The 24,653-nt window shown below is 44.5% G+C and overlaps 1 protein-coding gene across 4 annotated transcripts in view; it reads left to right on the top strand.

Moving 5' to 3' along the window:
• Positions 1-24,653, top strand: part of LOC146189842 (BAI1-associated protein 3-like) — a 441,950-nt gene that overhangs the window by 192,771 nt on the left and 224,526 nt on the right. The gene's annotated exons all lie outside the window — the stretch shown is intronic.

The following is a 24,653-nucleotide window of genomic DNA, read 5'->3' as shown; positions in this document are numbered from 1 at the left end:
CCCCTGTAGAACAAGCTGATTTTCATAGTATTCTATTCTGCTCCTATTTTAACTGCGGTTTCTTTATGTAAGCCAGAAAAGCCTGCTCAAATTTTCCGATATGAGCGGTTTTCGAATTGAAAATACCTAAGATAGCAGATTATACTTCGTACGAACTTCCAGTAAAACTTTTATTTGCGGCGTCAAAAATCACTAATGTGCTCATGTATTCCTTCAGATATTGCTTCTCCATCAATTTTTAAAAAACACACACACCAGCTTCAATGCAAGGCTTAAATCCGCCGATCGTAACCTCCAAAAACCTTATCTAACTATTCTGGCTGCGAGTACAGGCTATGCTCACCTAACGCCTTGTCATCAGCGGTCGACAGTCCTAAACAAATTCGCTCACCCGGCATTGATCCCAGAGATATCACTGCCCGCCCATTTGAAGTTATACCACATTACAAAGAGCAGTCCTTGAGTGATGCATGTCATCAGTGCCATTATCAGATTCAGTGGTGCACCATGCCTTCAGTGGTTCCCGACAGCATCAAGCTATCTAGGTTTTTCTTCACTCTATCCTTTATTTATACATAATCTCATCTCGTTCTATGCATGGAAAGGGAGTTATGGGCCACTGTCTGCTGTAAATGGGATCAGGACCTCAATAAGCGCTCTTGACGTTTATTTGCACACTGTACTGCATTAAATTAGAAATTTTATAGAAATTATAATTTTAATTATAATTAAATTAGAAATTATAATTTTTAGAAATGTACACCATCTAGCCTCCGTAAGCACTGTTTTCGTTTACTACTGCCGCACTGCTCACTAAATTCGACGCAGCTACATTATATACACTATACAATCTGGGTTTTAAATCATTCATGTTTTCTTTCAAAAACTGCAGAAAGAACGCCGCTGCAGGGTCTGCGGAATGACATTAAGGCGGACGGTATTGGTTTGCACAACACAGGTAAACGAATATAAATAATTAGTGTAAATAGTTCAGTTTCACTTCTGCACTAAGGTACATTATAATTCAAAATTCGAAGTTTTCTATACTGAATGTGAGCCAGTTTAATAAATTTGTTAATACGCGTCACAATTCGAAATGTCGAGCATGAAAAACGTTATTTTGAAAGTACGCTGGGTTGATTTTGTCGTACTCTAATGCTTAAAATTGCATCCGTATGCGTGATCTTCTCACGGGAATGACATTAACGACGTCTCCGTCGTAAAGGTTGCATTTTGCGTCTGACTTGTAATTCAAGAGACGTTATTGGTTCAATACGTGCAGCTGGAAAGACAGCTTTAAAAGCTTTCAAATGCGTTTATTTACCTTTGGCAACTGTTTATTGCTATGCCGTCAATTAATATTAAAGCTGCACTCGCCTCTGATTTTGACATTTTTTTCATTTTGGAGTTTAATCGAATATCCGAGCACCAAAGATACAAGTGTTGATTACATAACGTTATTTAATTAATTGCTAGTTTGTTCTACTCTATCAAGTAAATAATGCAGCCCAACCTTACAATCAATCTGCAGACACTGAAGTGAAGTGTTTTACGCAGTTTCGAAAACAAAAGTGCGTTCTATTGTATAATCTGAAACTTCATGTATTTCGCCTGACAGCGCGTAATGCGATAAAGGCACCACTTTTGTCTATACGCCGCCGTTTTCATGTAACGATAGTTTTGAGATACCCTAACATGCTTATAATTTAGGAAGCGGCAATCTTCTAACTACCATAGCGAGAAAAGCAAACATTTTCTTATCTCTTAAGAAGACGATAGCTTCTTGCGGTAATCGCTTGTTGTTTATACGGGTCACCGGTTGTCTATTGCTCACAATAAGCCCTTTATTTTTCTTCAAGAATTTGTAACCAGAGGAGCCGAATAGCTGCTAACAACTGCAAAGCAGTTTTTTATCTTTCTTCTCGAGCGCCTTTACGTTCTTTTTTGCCTTAAAATAAGCTATGATTCACGGAATTCGACTCTTTTGGTGAACCACTCAACCGAGCCGCGGCCAACGTTCAGTACTGCGAAAATAACGCAGTACAGATGCCTAAAAGCCTTGCAAGCCTTAAAGGCGAAGGATTCTTCGAAACTGTCGTTCTTTTTTGCTGGCTCTTTTCCAATTTTCGTCATAAACTCGACAAAGTCGAACCAAACACGGAACTGCGACGGCAGGGCAGCTTCTAAAGCGGCGCGGTAAAAACAGATAGTAAAGGCGGAGCAGCCGTTGAACGTTACGCTTTGAGTCGTCGGTACCAGGAAAATTAGAGCGAACGCACACACGATAAAGAGAAACACGCGGTGCTGAAACATCGCTTGCCGCACTCAAAGCCCATCACTTTCATCGCCTTCGTCGTGAGCCTTTTATGATCGCTACCACACGAATCGGGAAGCATTAATTCCGAGATCGATGCGGCCTCAGAAGAGGAGAAGGATAGAGGAGAAGGAGGAGAAGAAGTAGAAGGATAGGGAGAAGGGCAGGGGACGAAGATGGTTGAGATCCCAAGCGATGGCTTCGTTATTCGGTGCAGCGCCATACGACGATGCCGATCGTCCAGTGAGGAGAGAGAAAACGAATGTGTCTAATAGCCGTCTCAGTGGTATCATTCCCCGACTTAGCTGATATACGTTTGCTTAGTTTTTCTTTTTTTTCTCACCGTATTTGAGGCATATCTCCATATCATCGATTTTGAAACGGGCTGTGTAAATGTAATTTTTGCCGTTTTTAATTCTTTCTTTTTCTACATTCCTTCTTCAGTTGCGGGCACTGAAGAGACTGTTTGGGCTTAGAGATACGCCAGCTTTGCGTGCCGGACTACTTCCTAGGGGCACGAAGAAACGTGAGCTTCTTTTACACACTTCAGGAGGCCTGGCGCGCTGCGGCCTTCTGAGTGAATTCCAGTCCAGATGGGGCCAGGAACCGAATAAACTCAAAGTTCAGATCTTTTCGTTTCGAAGGAAAAAACGTATACACCACGCAAAATGCGAGAAAAGGAAAAGGAGAGGCTTAGGCAGCAGATAACGGATAAAACGCGAAGCGGGGAGCAGCGGAGAATGTTTGCTAGATCTATGGCGTGAAAGTCTTCGATGACGGCTAGATTTCTTGGGGGCTCTCCACACGCATGTTTATGTTCTTCATTCCTTGGGCTATAACGTCGATTTAGGGTCCACTTATATGAGCGCCGAGGAATGGCAGGCTTGTGGAGAGAAACGAAGGATGGGAGCAAAAGGTTCCATAAAGATTAATCGCTTGTGATTTTGATTCCTCGAACGAATTCTTCCTTGGGCGCGCGACCTCTAGACGGCCGCGGTAGCTCTCAAAGATGGTGGGGGCGGTGCGGAGGAGAAGGGGGAGAGGCTCTAACGATGGGACTGACGCTTAAGAAACACTTAACGCCTCGCCGACACGATGGCTAGGAAAAGAGAGGCCCTCGCTCCGCGCTAAGCTAATGGGATCGGTTCGAGGGATAAGTTTGCTCGTAGCGTTAGGAAAAAAAAAAAGAAAATATTTCTGTTTCCTTAGACTCGTGAATTTTGTTTTGCATGGAGAAAAAAAGTACCGATATAAGTGGCCTTTCGATTATGAAGCAACCTCGCTCTCTGTCAGATCGTAATAGTTAGGGTTTGCGCCATGTGCTGGTGGTTATAGGTTTTGCAGCAATCAGGGCGTCGCTATGGTCGTCAGCTTGAAGGCCGTGCAGGGAGACATAAAGCGGTTTCAGTCCAGCTCCTTCGACGGCGCGTTTAGGATGCACACCTTATTACTCCGCATCTCGAATTACGCAGTTGTGGAGGTAGGACAGTGAAGAGGAAGAAGGTATGGACGAAACGAAGGTAGTCTGTATATACACCTCAATTAGGGTAACAACAGAATGTAGGCGTTTCTCCTAAACGCCTGGAGAACGACAGCAGCTATGGATAACAGGCACTTTTAAAGACACGAGCCCTTTTTATTGTTGTACAGCTACTCGGCCGCGCTGACGCTGTGATACCTAGAGTTTGCATCAAGCAAATAACACCTGATGTCTCGTCTTCTCTTGTGGCAGAAGAGGAATAGCCGCTGTTATGCAATAGCAGAAAGTTAGGTGGGCAGATGAGGTTAAGAAGTTCGCAGGGGTCAAGTGGATGCAGGTAGCACAGGAGCGGGTTAATTGGAGGAATGTGGGAGAGGTCTTCACCCTGCAGTGGGTACAGTCAGGCTGATTATGATGATGATGATGATGATGATGCAATAACACTTCACTTTGCACCCCGCCCATCCCCTCCCCCCTCCTAAAAAAAGTGCACTCTCGGGCCTACCTAGACTCTGCGATGACAGGTGGCCCAGTTTGTACCCGCCCTCTCTCCAGCCACTACTCTCCGATGGGTAACATCTGCGTTGAGCACAGAGACGCGATTGTTTGGTTACGACGTACAATGGGGACGCCGTTAAAGAAATTCGTGGGCAGAGCAACCATCGTCACAATTTACAAACACCAGCAGCATCTCCTGCTACTGAGCTAAGTCCTGATAGCAATGGGGGCTCTTTCTTTGGCCTCCCAGGCCCTGGTTTTCAGCTAATTAGCACACTCGATTAGGGGGGGGGGGTGGAGGAGAGGGGAAGCACTATATATCAGGGCGGCCAACTCCTGTTCTGTGAGCGAGCGAATTTTCGATGGTTTCTCACTCAGTCTTTCTATGATATATTTGGAGTGTAACTTCTCGATGCTGCACATTGCGCTGTGAAGAGTGCAGTAGGGCTGGCCTCGCGGTTAGGTTTCTAATTCTGCAACATGAGGTACCTTTAATTCGCTCCCTAAAATTTTTCAGCGCATGTCTGTCCTTTTCTGCTTTTTTGCTCTAATCGACTCGCTCCAGCTGCGGCGGAGGTCCACTTCAGCGTCGTTAATTAACCCAGTCGAAAAAAACTACAGAACTGTGTCAAAAATACGACAAAATATTCTGTAGTTCTGTCGTAACCATCACGTTTTTCTGTAGTTCTGTAGTTTTTCTGTGGTATATGTCTGTTGTCTGTAGTTCTGTAGCACTTTTCTGTTGTAACTACAGAAATTTTTGATGCTACTACAGAATGTTCTGTTGTCACAACAGGTTTCCCGTAAAAAACCACACAGAAATTCTGTCGTAACATCAGAAAAGTTTCTGTAGTTTTTTTCCGACTGGAATCAGCGCAATGGTCTTTTGCAGGGAGGCTAATTAGGTGCACTACTGGTGCGAAAATGCTGAAATAGGAGTAAAATCGATATCTTCCAGTGAAGTGGAAGTACAGATAGCACGACACTACACCATCGGCTCTTCGATAGGATAAGAAGCGTTTATAGTGAAATGATGTGCTTTCTTAAACTTGAGACCTGCTTTTTATTTTATTTTCCTTCCATTCCTCTCTCTCTATTGCACAGTCCTTTTCAGCGACCCTTGAGATTTCCCACGTCTCTTATATCTCCGGCTTAGCTTGTGTGAGTGATAATCGGAACTGCGTGCTTCCAGACACGCTCCCGCCAGTCATTTTTCTTTGCCGACTCTGCGCTTTCGTTCCCCAGAACAAAAACAGATATATATTTCTTCGTTCCCTGACATGCCCCCGGGGGCAAATTCGTTCCCTTCATCACTCGCAGCTTGCTCTGAGAGGTACTTGAGGGTTTCCAGAAAGTAGGAATGATTTTTTCTTTTTTTTTTCAGTGCGTAAGTGAATGACTGAGTGAGAGTTTGCGTGCGTGCGCGGGTAAGTGAGTGAGTGAGTGAGTGAGTGAGTGAGTGAGTGAGTGAGTGAGTGAGTGAGTGAGTGAGTGAGTGAGTGAGTGAGTGAGTGAGTGAGTGAGTGAGTGAGTTAGCTAGTTAGTTAGTTAGTTAGTTAGTGAGTGAGTGAGTGAGTGAGTGAGTGAGTGAGTGAGTGAGTGAGTGAGTGAGTGAGTGAGTGAGTGAGTAAGTGAGTGAGGGTTGGAGAGAGCGAGTGCATAGTTGGGCATTTTATACACGACCAGCGTCCGGGCAGTGAATAAGCCTGCTGTTCAGTTACAGAGGGTGCCTTTTGGGGCATAGGGGCATCTGTGGGGCACATATACGTAACCACTGACGAATCACTGATCGGCCTTGTTACCTACCAGTTAAGCTACCTGTGTCATTCCTGTGATTTTAGGGCGAAAACATTTCTATGCTCATGGTGAATACCCCGCCTCTACGAGATGTGCCACCGAGATCCCACGAGGGGTGTCAGCGAGATTCCGAGAAATGTGTCAGCGATACTTCGCAACAGGTTCTGTTATCAACGTACCTTATCTACTAGGGACGTCGCAATATGTTCTGACGATGAATGCGAAGAAAAGAAAGTAATGCGATTATAACGAGTACACAAACTCCCAAGACAAGGGAAGAATAGGAGAAGGAAAGGCTTTCGCCATTATACTCTTCAGCGAAGCTGATTGCAATCCTGTGATTTTTTTCGCCTTACACTCCGGAGAAAGAGAGCCTTAACGCTATCGCGTTGACAATTGCTCAATGGCACAGGTACTAAAAAGCACCAATAAGCATCTACCAAATGCGACTCAACTGGCTCCACAGACGGATGACGCTATTCATTTTCGCTCAGATTTAAACGATGCTTGGATGTACACTACAAACTAGAGCGCCACCAAATGCTGAAGCGTTACTCGCATTCATCCGAACTTTGGACGGAGAATGAATGCTTCTCGCTTAGCACGTCCTACAAGTTCAATCTCCGGAGATACTTGCACGCCATATCTTCAGTGAGAGATTTTGATGCCGATAGTAGACAGGCACAAGCAGTCTGAAGCGGTGAACACCGCTGGCTTCCAGCCGGTGTGTCGGCTAGCATCCATTCATTGGAAAGGGGCGCTGTGTCTTTGTTTCCTTTCCTTCGTGATTCGTCCTCACACACCTAACTATTTAACTGGCTTACTGAGCCGGTTATTTAGGGTCGCCACAACACCGTACATCTGTTTGCTGATGATGGAGATGGTGATGAAGATTACTGACTTCAGGCGGTCATTGTTGCAAGACTTACATAGTTTTCGCACCAGTGAGAGTTATATAAGACAGGGTAGTACTGTTAGCCTCCATTGCTCTAAATTCGAGCTATATTTCATTTTTATAGTAATATTGGAGAACTATAGGTGTCATGCTAGATGGAGGCTGTCAACAGGGTGAAGGCAGGGTGGTCTCCAATGTGATAGAAACATGCGAAAGAGCTCGTGATCCTAAATTTTCATCAGACGCGGGGCCCTCTGAGGAGAGGTGAAAATTACTTTGGTACTGGTTGAAACCAAATGCATTTTGGAGACGCCGCCACGATCCGATGCCAGGCACTGCGAACTAAGACTACGTAGTGGCGATATGTGCATTTGACAGCTGGCGCCATCTGTCGTAAACAGCTGTCACGAATATAAATGGCCCGCGTGGCCGGGTCCGCAGGTTCGTTTTGAACAAAAGTTACGCGCATGCGCAGAACTCACGTGTGAAATGGGGGATTACGTTAAAGGAGAGGAATTATGCTAATGGAGTAAAAAGGGAGTAATATATCTTCTCGTGCATTCCCTATCGGAAGGGGTACGCCGCTTGCCAAGCCCAAGGGTAGAAAAAGGCTGAACTGAACACCTATGGTAAGCAACGGAAACTGATTCGTAGTTGCAAACATGCACAGCTCTCTCAGGTGCCAAGATTTTAACCGAAATGTAGATCTCCAATTGGTAACCTCAAGATTTCTAGTGTTGTTGTTATATGTGAACACCTATGGTAAGCAACGGAAACTGATTCGTAGTTGCAAACATGCACAGTTCTCTCAGGTGCCAAGATTTTAACCGAAATTTAGATCTCCAATTGGTAACCTCAAGATTTCTAGTGTTGTTGTTATATGTGAACACCTATGGTAAGCAACGGAAACTGATTCGTAGTTGCAAACATGCACAGCTCTCTCAGGTGCCAAGATTTTAACCGAAATTTAGATCTCCAATTGGTAACCTCAAGATTTCTAGTGTTGGTGTTATATGTGGGTAATGACATGAAATGAAAGGTGTTTGAGATGGGAGTATGTCTCTGCTGCTAACACCAAAGAGGCCCGTATAATCAGGGGCAATATATTACCTCAGGGCTTGAAAACAATTACCAGGCCCCAGATACAGTACGCTAGATGACATGTTACTCTTTATAGGGTAATTCATTTTAGAATTTAACACGCGCGTCACCTGTAAGAAGGTAACCAACAGCAAAAACTTATAAAGCACAATCTCTGTTTCCATTTAACTGATCTAGTCTCGTCCTCGACAACCAAGGTTGCCGTCGGCATTAACATACTTAACGTGTAGAAGAGAAACTGCTGCATCAAACGAGTAATATAAAGCATACCTTGAATGCGGAGCATCTGGAAGAACGAAACAAGAGCAAAACGACAAAGCGCATGCTTCAATTAAAGCGATCTCTCCTTCCCACGCCTTTCGGTTTTTAATTTGGCAGCTTTAGTTGTCCGTAGCGTGTCTCATTAGGATGTTCAGCGGTTTGTGACAAGCGGAGCTGAGTGCCACTGCGAATCTCTGATCCCTTGTAATTAAGAGATTCCGGTGGGGAACCAACCGGGTAGGAACGTGTTATTAGTGAACAGCGTTCTGGTGTGCTGCACTTGAAACGAAATAGTGGCAGAAATATGTTAACAGGAAGTATAGGGAAGGGCATAGCACAGGAGCTGACTAACAGCTCAGGTTGGCATCCTTTCGACTCAGTAAATGGCATAGTGAAATGAACAGTAGTCGCACAGCAGCTGCACCAAAACTTCCCAAGAATTCGAAGCTTCCTGCGCTGAATCCACTTTAGCCGTGATTAACGTCAGCTCAATCAAATGGCATTTTCCAGTGTTCAGGCGTTGCTGTCATGTGTTGTAACTGTTGTACTCCTTATTAGTAGCACGTGACAAGAGCGAATTTAGCATCCCTAAATATCGGCCTGTGGTGAAACTGAAAGAAAAAACGTTCCAATAGGTGGATATTACGAACGTATAACTATTACGTCCCAAGCTACCATATCAACTGTCGAGGAAGACAGGTGAGAACAGCGGAGTGGACGACGAATGGCTGGCTGCCTGGCTGCTGGCATAAATGAACTGTTTATTTGATGAACTTTTGCCCGCAAACGGAAAGCAACGTAGCGGTGGTGGCTGGCGGCGGAGCAGCACGTGCACTGGACTGATGCACGCCGCTACCGCCCCCCCCCCCCTCCCACTCAATCCTAAGATATCTAACTTTTGACAATAAGCACCATCACCGCTGACAATCGCGTCGAACATTGTACGAGCTGCCAGCCGTAATATATGGTTGTTCCGCTCTGGTTTTGTCCATTCTCTCGTAGTAAAGACGCTTATAAAAGTGCGTGCTGGTTGTTTAGACGAGGAACCTTACAGTGAGTATGAGGAATCTTTGGGGTGGCATTGTATGCATCGTAAGGTGGAAAGAAGTAAAACAACCGTTCTCTTTTCTATTGAAAACATTGTATGAGGCAATAACCTCACCGTTTCTCTCACAGTCTCACTCAATTCACGTACGAAATCGCATACATGTCGCATATAATTGCCTAAGATCTCATAGTTTCTTGTACATTAACATAAATTATGGAAGATATTTTATGATAATGATGTGCACCATATGAGAGAGTATGTGATGTGATGAGATTGTGTGAGATGATTGCCCCGTAGAACTTTTAGTTTTTCAGTAGTGAAATTCTGTCGCCCTTTAAAGGATGTTCATTATTGTGCGAAAGCGATTAAAAACTGGCCGCAGTGTGACCATAGCTGAACCGAGATAATGAGCATGGGTTTTATGTTGTTAAATGTTTAATTTTCGATTTTACTCGTCGATGCCTTTCAACTGTATGCGCTAATGTCTTAGCGTGAAATGAGATTTTAATTAAAATTTTTAATGCACAGTAGTTTACTAAGGCGCAGTTGTAGTTTAGTCAAATTGCACAAGACATAGCTATCCAACGCTCTAACTTCATCCTACAGCGTATTGTTAAATTTTAATTATAAGTAAATAATAACTACTTACAAAAAATGCAAATAATCCAATCAAACTGCAATAATATAATAATCCAAAACTCGACGTAAGCTTAACAACGATATCTGAATTTATTGTGCACAGTATAGTCTGACTTTTGTGCAGAATTAAATAATTGAAGATAATTACTGCACACAATTCTTGCCATAAGATATCATGCAATGTATTACAGGATAATGTACCGTAAACCTAATTTAATATTTAATTGCAATTAATTGTAGCGTGTAAAGCGGCCAGTTAGTCATAAACAGTGAGTATGTTACGTAGTCGTGTACTAGTTCACCATAGCAAACCACACTAAGCGAGACTTCTTGCTAGGCAAATTCCCAGTTTGCTCTTGGCTGAGCTTGAAAATCAGGAAATCAGGCTGACGGAATGAGGTATTCTACCTAGAGTATTAGGCCTAACGTTTTTATTTCCTAATTTTCGTGATGACGCTTGTCCTAGACGCATGATTCGGTCACTCTTTAATAGTGTTAAAATAAATTTCCACTTTTTTTTGCTTCTCACGTTTCATAACTGCGTTGCTTTCACGCCATTCGTGGCAGTACGTAGATGTAGTGAAAAGCGCCAGGCAACGGAGCTTTCTTGCCTGAACTGATATGCGATAGACTGCTGAGTTCTATCAGTGCATTTTATTCGTAGCCCTGTAGCGGATGGCCCGCACCATAAAACTTGAGAAAGCTCGTGTACGCCGCCACGTGCTGCAGTGCAAGCCAGGTTTGTTCGATATGCACACATTGATATGCACACACATCGCTTGTTCTGTATATCAATCTCTGTTCTGTCCATTTTCGCGCTACATCCCTTCAAGTGCACCAGCACCTGTCGGCTCTCCTGTATATCGGCTACTGCCTGCTCCCTAGTCCACTAAAAAATCCGTAGTTTATGGCCACATAGGGGGTGAGCACATTACAGAGCTCCGAAACAAAGGAAAAGGGTAGGTAAAGGCGTCCTGGGTTTGAGCTGAACGTCTTACAACAGATGTGGTTAAGGAAGTCTCCAGAAGGAAACCTCTCAGTTTGGATTTAAGTTCTTTTTCTAGCATATGATTATTTCTACAGAAAACAATGTGTCGCTTCCTTGGAAATGTTTTAGGCGATTCAGAGGAGAGGTGTGTGTGGGAATACGCAGGTGTCTATCTTCACGCCTTGATATTTTTTGCCACTTTTTGCCTAAAGAATAAGCGAGCAATCAAACAACCACAATACAGCCCACTGCAACAGAGTTCAAGAGCGGCTCACTGTTTGCCAGGTTATGGCCTAGAAGAGAAACTTATGAAGACAATGACGAGACAAAGCCGCTTGAACCGAACTCTCCTATGACCTTATCTGTAAGTATTGACTCACGAAGACCACTCGAAAACAGCAAGAATGGCACCACACTCTACTGGAATTGCTCCTCGCTGGTTTGCTCTTCGTTCACGGTGTGTGTTCTTCAGTCTCCAGAGAGGCGAAGGCTATATAAGAATTCTCTTATTAGTTGCCGTTGCTGCAAGCACCAAGGCTGCCCTCTAGCTCCCATTCACAAGATGCAGGTAGAGCAACAGAAAGTATCGAGCTCCCCAAGGGAATTAGGGTGTGCCCTAGGGGCTGATGGTTGGGATTGTGCTCTCTGTCTATAGCTCCATTCGGTTAGTGCTCCAGAAGCGAAAAATAAGTTACCACCGGAAAAAGCAGACAATTATGGATAACGGGCAGATTCCACCCTGAGTAGTTTTTTTAATTAACGGAAAACTTCGAGCACAATTTCGCTTTGAGACTGGATTTATCGATTGTTTAATGATTTTTTGAGGATAGTTATCGGTTACAGATGGTTAAAAGCTGCCTGTGTGATAGCCCATTTAAACTGCTTCCACATTTGATGCCGGCAATCATGGCAGGATTCTGGCTTCCTTAAACCTTGCGGAGCTAAAATGCTTCACTGGGCGCGAGGGGGATGGAGTCCCAACTGAAATTCGAGTTTTTCATTTCGAATCGAACGAATAAAAAATTGAACGGCTGCATGGGCCGGGCCGAAAGAGAGCGTTATTTACTAGGTCCAGTCTGGACCGGATCTCGGTGGCTCAACGAAAGAGCTTTAGCATCTCGTGATATACGACCCGAAGAAGTCGGCATCGGATGCAGAATGTTTAAAGGGCAGGCAGGGGATGATTGTAGTCTACGGCGGACCTCTTCTACAAAACAACAAAAACAACAACAACAAAAGATACTGATTCCTTCATTCCTATAATGACGGGTGTCGTGAATCAACTCATCTGTTATATTTAGTTTGTATGGCTTCTAAAACGTAGTTGTTTAAGCATGACAGCACTGACTGAGTAATGAAGGCCATCAGTCTGAACTTGCAAAAACAACCCTTGTACAAAACAATGCCCCTTGATGAAGTGAGAGTAAATTTAAATCTCTTACTTCAAATGTGTACTATTTTTCCGAATCTAATAGTTAACCCCGTCCACAGCAAGAGTTAGTATTATCGATTGTGCATAGCTGCAAATGCAAAGAGCAGAAATATTTTACACCAAAGAAAATGTGCTATCCTCGGAAAGCAGGGAGAAGTTATTTGTTGGTACACAGAGCGATTCACTTCTTTTTTTTTTATTATTTAATTTAATTTAGTATTTTTTGACAAAGAGAAAATCAATATTATAATCTTGGGGGCCAGAAATGCTTTGTGTGAACCAAAATGGCTGTGAACAAGTTGAACATGCTCAGAAACTATTGAACAATGAATCACGATCTGAGACCACGGCATTTTGTTTTTCGCTATGACGCAGACGTACACACGCTTGCCAACAGCGCTGGAATCGCACCTAGCAATGTATTTTTTTGAGTTTGACTTGCTTTGGTTTGTGGTTCTTAACATGCGAAAGCGACAACCGCTGTAACGGACGCCGAAGTTATGAGGTCTGGAAATTTCGGCCACCTTGGGTTCATTGACGCACACTGAAATCGCACGGTACACGGGTACCTGCACCCTACTGAAAAACAAAAGTTCTACGGGGCGATAACCTCATAAAATCTCATTAATCGCATAGACTCTCATACGGTGCACATCATTATCATAATATATCGTACATAATTTATGATAATGTACAAGAAACTATGAGATCTTATGCAATTATGTGCGACTTGTATGTGATTTCTTATGTGAAATGAGTGAGACTGTGTGAGGAAATGTGAGGTGATTGCCTCATACAATTTTTTCAGTAGTGGCGGGCTGAACATGAAGATGCAGAAAAATCCTGTCAGATAATCATTCGAGTTTGAATTTACTGCGGACATCCAGCTGTGAATGTGAACGAGTCCGAAAACTCTGCTGTTATTCCCTTCGTATGCCAAAATAAGAGGTAACAAAAAATAATGTGGGCCACTTAAGCTCTGTTTTTAAGGGTATGACGAGATAGCCTAGACTACCTTCGCATATTTAAGCCCCGATTTAACCAATCAGTGTAAATGCACCTGCGTGGTCTATAGAGTAACGTGATTTCGAGTTGCCTGGCAGGCTGGTTCTTGTACCATCCTTCCATATGAGGAAAGATGCCTGAGTCGGCAGCTCCCGCCAAACGTAACTTCAGGCAACCTTATGGCCAATATATGCACGTCCATGTCAGTTGCCAGGCGCCACCTGACAACGCCATAGTAATTAACATTTCGCTCAAAACCCTTACGCCGGCACCGACGCCGACGCTACATATCTCTTGAATTGGGTTTTGCCGCTATTCCATTAAAAAGTGAAACCTTTATATGTGGCCAAACATAGTATAACGCGCGAAGTCAATAGTTTGGTCTATCATGGTAGATGTAGATAGCATTTTTGCTGTTATCTCGATAGCTAGTTGCCCAAGCTTTTAATTGATGATGCGCCTAAGGTTCGCTTTCATGGGCATGACACGAACGCTTTAATGACTCCCACTTACTGGATGCCTTTGCGAATCCTCGTTCACGTACACACATTTGCTGTCAATATTTCAATTTGTGCCTCTGTTATCACACAATTAAACATTAAACAGCGTACAGTGCTAACCTATCAGATTGTACGAAAGACCGCCTGACGCATATCCAAAGGCCTACTTTAGTCGAGCCATACGATCGAGCGTGCTTCAGTAGCCTATAGGGGCAGCATATCTACCTCTGAATTCACAGTTCCTCAAACCCTCCCATCTCAATTGCGAAGCCCGAGTTGACAGCGCTTGCCAAATCGGCAGGCACTCAAACGCCAAAGGCTGAAGCTTCACAGATACCCCCAGCTTTAAAGCGAAAGCCGCACTACGCCATGTATTAGCCAATGTCGACCTGGCAGGACGTTTGACCTTCAACGGACCAGCGGTCACAGTGTGGCCATATGGCTGAACCATCAGGCGCCACCTGTGGTGCACCACTGCTTTACTTTCGACGGCAGATACGTGTTGCCTCTTGCAGTTCACGGCGTCCTCGACATGTAATCTTGGCAATTTAATGGCTGCAAAACCATGTCTGCCCACGTTTAAACCTAAGCCTAACCGCAGCAAACTCAATACAATACTTTCGTTTCGCCCAACTAGGTTTAGCAATGTTAAACCACAGCCATTGTTTTTATTTAGCCTGTGAAATATTGCTTTCACACGAAAACGCCTTTCAAATGTTAGCTTCCTTCCTCCTCCCCTCTGCAGAATTCTGGCCGCATCATATCCCTTCCTCAACATAGGCGCACGCATTGCCAGATCCACCTCTGTTGCACTCATGTCAAACATTACCACAATGCCCATTCCGCTGAGAAGATTCCCCTTTTGCTCAAGATTTCCCGAACAACGATCTCTTGAAGGCAAGAATTCAGCGCAAAAATAAAGAACATTGGACGAAGAAGGGCCCATAAGACTTCATGGATCACCAACTAGCCCGGCAGCATGCTCTCTTCAACACTCTCTTCGACAAGAAAAAAAAGGTGGTCATATTTTTGGTCTGGACTTATTAGGTTGGACGGCAACAGCAACTTCGTTTAAGACCGTGGGTAGTCCCTAACAGTGAAGTTATCAAAGGTTATATAGTGGTGAAGTTTATCAACAAACACTTCTAAAGTGGCGTGTAGAGTGACCTACGGAGTGACCTTACAGGGTGTTTGTTTGGCACCTCGCTGGAAGGAGGGCCTTGGCCCCGAGGGGGATTCGCGTGAGGACACGCCATCGGCACGCTCACCAGCAACCACCACACGCTACCAATCACAACCACTCGCCACGAATGTCGGTAAAGCCGTGGGCCGAGAAATGTGCCTAGAGGCGAACGGGCCAACCCGAATGCACGACACACGCCATGATCGCGAGGGAATTGTTCCACCTGCCGACGCCATATTCGTCGGTGTTTCGAACTGAGGTGGTCGCTTCTTCCCTTCGGATCGCCGGTCCCTCCTTAGGGGCTACGCGATGCCCGTAACCGAAAGGCACGTGCAGTGTACGGCGAGAGACTGCACGTAAGGAGAGGGTGGAGGGGGGGGGGCGCTCTTGGAGATACTGTAGGCCCCCTCCTTCACCTGTGCGGTAGGTACGGAGTGCTTTGTAGTTGTTTGTTTGTTTGGACGCTCGCACAGACCGCTCGTTTTCTTAAAATTATTTACTACCGTTCCCTTTCGCTCCGAACGCGTGAGGAAATGCCCTCCGCTTCGCCTTAGGGAGTCGGTTAGATCCTCTCCACGCATGATCACAAACGTCCTAGACTGGGCTACAGTTCGGCACGGATTTCCAGCGGCGCCCAGAGTTTGTGCCGGGCTGCACTTTCGGTGCTTGCGGGCGACAGAGAAGAGGGCGTGACTGCTTCGGCAGTTCAAAGGGCGATTGTGTGAGTGCGAAATCATAGGATTGGTCTGGTTTGGTGTCGTGTCTGGTTGGGAGCCGAGTTTTGGCGTTAGCACATGCCTGGATATCGGTGTTATCCACACGGTGGAGGTTGCACCTGCTGCCGTCATATTGAGGTCAGTTTGCGCATTGCGGAAGGATTATGCTGATCATGGCATGTGGTGAAGAAGCTCCTCTTGTGTGAAAGTATTTCTTCCTAGGGGATAGAGGCGTTCTTCGCCATTGTTTTGCTCGTAGATTGCAATGCTTTTCTCTCTTTTTTTTTTTCTTAATGAATGGATGTTCGGCAATCTATGGCCTGCACTTAGACATTCTTTTAGATATATTCCCAACGCATATCTTTTGCTGTTGTCAAAATATCGATCTTGGTTTTCTTTAGGGCTCTCGACATCCACAAGCCAGCCACGGATTGCTTTCGTGTCTCATTTGTTTTAATACTGTGTGGTTTTCATAATGGGATTCCTTGAGGCCAATCGAGAGTTGAGGTAGCTGCGCGAGTCAACGGCTTGACTGCCTATTCACGCCGGGAGCGTCGGGGAACACAAGGGTCTTAATTCCGCTTACGTCACACGTAACATATGGCTTTTTATATCAGTTTTTTGGTCCTAATACGATAATTTGCGACACGAATATTGGACAATTGTCCAGGCAACGTTGCATTTGTAACTTCAGATACAGAAAATGAAATCCTTCCAACAAGTCACAACAGTCTCCGTTACAGGCAGTTTTAAATTTCTTCCTGAACAGAGACTATTATAACATTTCATTGCTGTTTCGGGGAAAATGTAAGTTAGGGCGGCTACATTGGTCACTTATCTGGGATGAAATTGTAAATGTGAAGTGCTAGACGAGCTGAATGCTTTTTTAGGGAGAGAAAGTTGCTTAAATAGAAACGACAAGCCAGAAAAATGGTTTGATGCTGTCCTATATATATGTGTTTGTCCAAAAGGACTTCTTGTTGGTTGTTCATTTCAGAGTGCGTCTTTCAGCTTCGCCCATTCTCTCGTCATCTTTCCGAACCTTCATCCCTGTGGTCCCGACGAAATGAGATAGTTGTCAAGGTTTTCCTTCCTTTATACGATCCACAGCTCTTCCATTTAATGAAAAAGACATTGCAGTAACCGATTCATCTCTGCTATTGTAGTTCAAAATCTGCTATCCTCATGTTGGTGGTACGAAGAAGAGATCTATTCCCTGGCCTACTAATCGATCACGTTTATATGCGTACGCCGAGAGAAGGTGAGAGCCTGTTGTCCTTCCGAACCAGGAGATGGCTTTCGGGAGCTGCGTTCCCGGCGGGCTCTGGGCGGCTGCTAGGCGCCGCTCCTCCGTTGGCACCGCCCTGCTGCGCGAGTGCTTTGAGCCGTCGGCGACTGCGCAGGGTTCCGGGCGCGAACACCGTCCCTCACTGCAGCTGGACCGGAGGCAAAGGTGAGCACTATCTAAGAATCGAGTAAAACAGCGCTAGGGGAGACGAAACACGTGAACGACAGACACATGCGCTGACTAGCAACCAAATGATTTATTGTTGCCTGTGAGGCAGCAATATAAAGGAAAAATGACAAGAGAGAAAAACACAAAAAAGGAATGCGCGCAACCACATTACCACATGAAAAAAAAAAACAAGTCACTGATTCAGATAGTCATATTCCTTAGGGTATAACGTTATCAATGGGCTGCTGATGCAGGTGCCTCCTAACTTTTCTATATTGGAAGCCTCAGAGATAAGCCTGGAGGTTTCATCCTTGTATCTTTCGATGATGGCGGTTTCCTTGAGATGCGCTTAGCAGTCATTACATTCTGTGCAATGGATGGCAAGATGGCTTCTGGGTGACTTGTTCTCTATATCTTTAGCATGTTCTCTTAGTCTATCATTGATGCAGCGTCGTGTCTCGCCGATGTAGAAATGGCCACATGACGTCGGGGTCTTGTACACCACACCGAGGCAACAGTCAGCAAACTTCTTCTTGTGCTTTTTCTGGCAGACTCTTTTCGTGGTTGCATCGTCATTCACTTTTTTGCACAATCCGCTCAATCTGTTCTTGGCCGAAAAAACCAACCTAATACCAGCTTTGCTGACAATTTTCTTGAGATTGTGAGAAACTTTGTGCACGTGCGGGATACACGCCGTTTTCTTTATTTTTGTCAGACCAGCATCGGTGCGCTTCTTCCTTTTCTGTCTACATTTGGCCAGAAAGGATTCGGCTATACTTGATATAAACTTCTTTGGGTATCCAGCTGCAGAGAGCCTGATCGCCTGAGCGGAGAAAATGATTTTTGTTTGATGCACGCAAGATCTTTGTAGTGCGGCTCTTAGACATGCCTTTGCAATATTCCGCTTAATAATCTTAGAATGAGCCGACTTGAAAGGAAGAAGGTTCTTCCTGGACCGTGGTGAGTATGCCCAACAAGCATGGTTGTCAGAAATTATTAGTTCCAAGTCTAAAAACCTGAGCCTATCATTAGTGGGGAACTCATGCCTAAGAGCCGCATTATAATGATGATGATGATGTTTGAAAATGCGCCGTCGATTCTAAATATACCACAGTCGTCGTGGTATTTTCTCTTGATCTTGGTCGCTCTTCGCGACACTCAGTAAGTTTGAAAAGCACTTGCTTTCACTATGGGTTTCTGGCATCCGGAACATTGAGGGGGGGTCTGAATTGGTGGGAACAGGAACGGCTTCATAACGTTGGATGTATAATGGAGTCGTACGTGTAATCTGCATCGTAGGTGAGATGTGAGACGCTTGGTAGAGTCATCATAGGTGGGATATTCATCTTCTGGCCTCATAGGGTGCGCGGAAGAAGGGAGACTTAACACGCCAACACTAAAGTCACCACCGGAAACTTTGCGATAATAAGTTTTTTCTAATACTGAATAATTATAAAAGGTTCATCACACTTTTTGGACATCTGATAGGGCGTTAGCATGGAAAGGTTGCTGCGGTCCACGGTTCCGAAGCAAAGCCTGTGGTATGGAATCTTTTGAAACCCATTGCGTAGCCATGCCATCGCTCACAGCCAACGAAGTCATTGACTCCGTGCTTAGCTTATTTGTCAGTTGTTTCAATTGAGACGTAGCAAAAACGTCAGGGTTAATGCATTTTTGTCAACGAACAATTCTTCGTGTATGAGCTTTTTGTGAACAGTAAGACAGCACCATAACTGAATATCTACAGATCCTTTCTTGGGACTGTTGTTGTTTTCTATTTGTCCCTATATTGCAGCCATAATTCCGTGACTAAACACAGGACACACTTTGAAAGTCAAGTTTTGCTGCTACGCACCAGGATCTTAGACCAATCCCATCAGTATGTTTTTAACAGTCGCTTACAGTGCTTCACACTGGCCCCACAGTGAATGCCGAAAATAAGTGCATGCCCTTGGTTTCCCATGACAGACCTAGCTTTTCAGTGGATGCGCAGGAATTCCCTGCGGCGAAGTAGGATTTCAAAGTAGTATTTTGTTACGTAGTGCAAAGATAGGTAAGTCCAATCATTAGGTTCATAAATTTACCTTACAGTGTTCCACGTTTGCCCCACAATAAAAGTTACATTAAACTGTTCTGGATGTTAAACACGGCTCACACACATTCCGCTGATTAGTTCCAAATATTTCTTCCCTGAATCGGACACTGAAGTCTCCCCGGTGTCACACTTCCCTACTGAAAAAATTGTATTAGGCAATAACCTCACATTTTCTCACACACTCTCATACAATTCACATAAGAAATCAAGTACAAGTCGCATATAATTGCATAGGATCTCATAGTTTCTTGCATATTATCATAAATTATCGGAGATATTTTATGATAATGATGTGCACCGTATGAGAGTATATGCGATTTGATGAGATTATGTGAGGTTATTGCCCCATACAACTTTTGCTTTTTCAGTAGGGAATTGCTTTGCTCGTTTAAAATTTCTGATAACTCGACCAAATATTTTGTTCTCTTGCTTAGCAGCCCCTGCGCTACCTAAAATCGTCGCAACCAATTCAATAGGCCGTATTACTCGGTGGGAAATTTGCATAACTCTATGTTCCCGGGCAGTCGCATAATTAACTTTCGGCGAAACACCGTCCGGAAAGTGAAAAGAGCGCGTCCAGTCCGGCGGTCATCGAAACAGCCGTATACGCTCAGACGGCCTTATAACGATGTTCTCCTGGGATTGCTCTCGCTGAGTACTCGAAAGCAGCTCGGACGTTTAAGGAGCACTCGGTAAGAGGAGGCTTGGAAACGTAAACTCCAGAGATGCAACCTCTCATCAGAGGATGGGATTTGGGATTGACCTTTTCGAAGCTTAACGACATCTTTGGACCGAATGCGCGCTCGCAGACTGGAACGACATTTCCTTGTTGGATGGCGAATAATGTCGTTAGGCATGGCAAGGAGAGTTCCGCGAGCCTATAAATAGTCCTGAGCGAAACAGTGGATTTAAATGGGGCGCTGATGATGACAAATTAGCTACAAAGCGCTAACTATAGTTCTAGCACCATTGTAGATGGCACATGTGTTGAAGCCTGCGTGATTGAAATTGGGACATAACAACAGGCATCATCGTTCGTTTTTGTCCAGCACAGGAGAAACGAAGGCAACATTCGTTTAGAGTGGTCCCAAGAAACTTTCATATTGCATCATATTGCAAAAAATTATCAGAGTGCATTGGAGGATGCTTACATATTGGAAACTGTAGTTAATTCCCATAAGTCATATTTTCCCAGCTAACAGTTGTGGGACTGGTGGGACTGGTGGGACTGGTGGGACTGGTGGGACTGGTGGGACTGGTGGGACTGGTGGGACTGGTGGGACTGGTGGGACTGGTGGGACTGGTGGGACTGGTGGGACTGGTGGGACTGGTGGGACTGGTGGGAATGGTGGGGGTGGTGGGGGTGGTGGGGGGGGGGGTCACAGGCTATGTGCGTTGTAGAATGTGGTCAGCGCCCCTCGTTGTGGGAAAATGCGGATGCAGGCTAAAAAGACATTCAGGTAAATAAGAAAATCTCCGTAAATAAAAAAATTGAAAAAAAAACTTGCCGCACCAGGAATCGAACCAAGATCCCATGGATTACACCGCACACCAGCCCAGCAGGCTAACCAATACACCACGACCACTTTTTCTTTTCCCAGTAACAAAAAAACTTTATTTACATATATGTGTACAAGACTGCAACTCAGCTAATAGCTGATTGCATTGATTGCTTCGGATGGTTAGTCTACCTATATACTTCATTTTCTATTGCTACTTTGCTGTTTCGCACTTTGCATCTTTTTCTCAAGTGCGGTCGTGCTTCGACGATTGCCCTGTAAACGCGCGGAACCTTTTTTTTTTTTCTATCACCACAGATAGGCATAGAAAATAACATCTATCATTCAAATGGTACCAGCTTTTTGCACGTACACCTAAGAATATGCCAAATGTTACGTACTGGCTATTTTTTTCGCAGTGTTAGAGCGCATTTTTCGTTCTACTACAGAGATATCTCGTACGGATCCGCTTGTCATATATCACCTTTTAACTTCACATGCTGCCAGCGGAGCAGCGGCGGCAGTATTTCACTTCCCATCACGCCTTTTGCATATGCAAACCCTTAAATAAACATCGCTGTTGATATGCGGCGACGTGTGTTTTGAGTTATGCTCGAGCTTGCTTATGTTCACGTGGAAAGGCGAATTTATTCCCTGCACTTCCGTATTGCAGACTCGTCATCAGTTACAGATATGAACGTGCGCCATAAGGTCGGAAGACGTGCAGCGATTGTTGATTGTAATTACCGCATGCGCTCACAGGAGTGCATGCAGAGATCGAAATGCAAAATAAACTTTCATGTTCATTTCATTCAAATTTAAAAAAGGCTTTCTTTTTTTTATTCCTGATTCAATTTAGCCGGGACACCGCATGCGTATATCAAACTTTGCCTTGTCAACCTTGTATAACCAAATCCTGATCAAGGAGCCCATCCAACTCCTGTATCATGGTACACAGGACCTATTCACAACTCTGATAACTGATAATATATATCCCACTTTTGATATACAGGAGTTAAAGGAGTCTGCAAGGGAGAAACAGGATCTATATGCATATCATGAGCGTCCTCTTACTAGTCCTGAATACTTCTTTATGGGTCCTTTACACCTCATTTCGGCTCCTATATACTCCCATATCATTTCATACAGGACCTATTAAAACCGCAAATAAGTTTTTTAAATAGGGATGTATTTTGCTAGTGCAGTTTTCTTGACATCGAACCTCACTAAACGACTCAGAGTGCTTCATGCAATCAGGTCTGTAATCACCATCAGAATAATAAGCCTAACTCTTGTCCATATATCTGCTGGACAAATATATCTTCCATACCCTTTTAGTGAACCACTTCCAGTGCCGTATTAGCCCAGCTTATCATCTCACACTTCCTAAGCTCGTCGCCCATTGACACTATCATGCTTCTGCCGCGCTCATCCTCTACTGGAATCCACTGTCTTGTCCGACGGGACGATCAGTTTATCTTGCATTCGCATTTCTTCATTCTATGCCCATTTCTTAATTCTTCCTGATTTTGACTATTATGTAGACAATTGCGTTTGTTTCGTAGGCCGGTCTGCACGCTTCCTGTCTTTTAGGGCTAAGCTGTTTCCGTAACTATCATTGCTCTCCTCAATTTGAATTCAAGCTTTTCGCCAGCCTCCGAATTGCTTGCTTATAGATGAGTATCGGTAACATGCAGCTATTACATATTTTGCTCTTGGGAGAAATGGGAGCTAACTAGTGTTCATAACTAGTGGCTACCTGCGTAATCTACTCCACTGGCTTGTTACCCAACGTGTTAATTAGCCTTCGTAATACGGATCAGCAGTCCTTACGCAGTCCTGGTGCTTCGCTGTCTATCGCTGATTGATGTTCCCATTCCAGGAAGTAGACCATTATTTTAATTTTTTCATACTGTTGTTTGGCCAACCTTGCCTCGCTATGCCGTCGATCACGATTCGCAATTCTCTCATAAGTTGCTTACTTTTATCCACAATCCTTAATTATTCACAATTTCTGAAAATTGCGCGCAAAAAAGTACAGGAGATATCATGACACCTTGCCGCACGCACTTGCTCTTCAATGAAATATTGTTAGAGTAGATATAAAAAGAAAATATTCAGCGTTTGGAATGCGACGCTTCAGCGGCCTAATTTCTTAACGCTTACATTGAAGGTGAGGTTTCAATTATTAGCGTGTCCGTTTGGGGGGGGGGGGGGGGGGGGTGATCTAGTGCTGTGCCCGAACATTCCGCTTCTTCTCTAATGAGAGGGCTTCATGTTCGCTCTGGTCGCGAAAACCAGGCCGCAATCCAGGCCTGGCTATTCAATCCCATCGACACTTGGCAGCTTTTCTTTTTTGGTTATCGGACAAAGAACTGCGCGGCACCGTGATTAGAAATTCAGTTCACTTGTACGCGTAGTGCATGCTCGGTAGCTCTGTGCCATCTTTGTGTAATACTCTGGCACAGTAGCGCACGCATCCAAAGGCTAATCCACGTTGATAATAAAAGGTCATCAATATATTTCAAGTGTGGGGATGCTAACGAAATAATAGAGGGGATATAATGGGGGCTTCATGCAGTCGTGCATGCTTAAGGAGTACCTACTGCTCAAGGAAGTATTATTTTGTTCAGCAGGGCAATCAATACGCAGCACTCATCCCCTCTTGTCCTCACTTGCGATGGTTTCTTTTTCTTTGAGAAACCCATATTTCCTTGTATGCGTTGCAGGCATTGCACTGCGGGCGCTTTTCTTTAAACAGCAGAAATAGCAAGAAAACTTGGATAAAGAAAGGAAAGAAACTGATTGTAATGGGATTACGAACTTGATACCGGACGCAGCTGTTGAGTTGTTTTCCGGAGACTGCTTTACGTAACACTTGGCTATCCTTTAACTTTCCTGGCATTGCATTTGATGAGAAAATAAGCAGAAATAGAACGAAATTGCGAGACCTTGAAGAAGTGAAGGCCTGCTGAATTGTTATGGCTGAACACTTTATATCTATGGAGGCACTCGCGTTTGCAACGCAGTCTTGACACCAAGACCTTTCGAACTTCCCTTCTGGCTCATATTGAAATGTAATACCTAGTTGTCTGGTATAGCGCCTCGAAGCCTCCTTGCGTAATTTTTAACAAGTAGGCAGAAACGTTAGTGAAGAGCAGAATGAGGATACGCAATACCCGCCCGCCGGATCAGCGCAAAGCGATTGTTGCTGCCCCCGCTGCGTTTTTGCTTCGCATCCCGCCGCTACGAGTCGACACTGTCGTACTATAAAGGTCGTGTTATAAAGGTCGGAAGACAAGGGTAGAAGGGACGCGGAAAGGCAGCATGAATGTTGCCCGACTTCACGAGAGGGAGATATACGGACAGCACTCGTTCTTCTGGCTCCCCGTCCACATCTCCAGTTTTTTTTTTTTCAGTTTTTTTTTACAGCTTGAGCTGGTAAAGGGTCTTCGTGAGGAAACGGAGTCGTTTCTATAAACTGACACCATCTTGAAGTGATGAAGACAGGAAACATCAGAATGACGTCTTCCACTTAAGTTGTGACGTCATATTCGGTTATGTACCCAGATGGATACATGTAACCAGATGGGTACATATCCCCCTCTGCAATCTGTCACATGACCGAAAGATGGCTCATGTGATCCCAGTGCCATTTCAGTCATTTCATGTCCCCAAATATATAGCAATCGCCCACATGATAGCAACCACTTGGTAGGAGTGGGCTGTGTTGAAAAAATACATAT

This window comes from Amblyomma maculatum, chromosome 5 (assembly GCF_055883805.1).
Source record: "Amblyomma maculatum isolate TAMU_Amacu chromosome 5, ASM5588380v1, whole genome shotgun sequence".
Taxonomy (NCBI): Eukaryota; Metazoa; Arthropoda; class Arachnida; order Ixodida; family Ixodidae; genus Amblyomma; species Amblyomma maculatum.
This window is presented reverse-complemented; position numbering and strand designations above follow the sequence as displayed.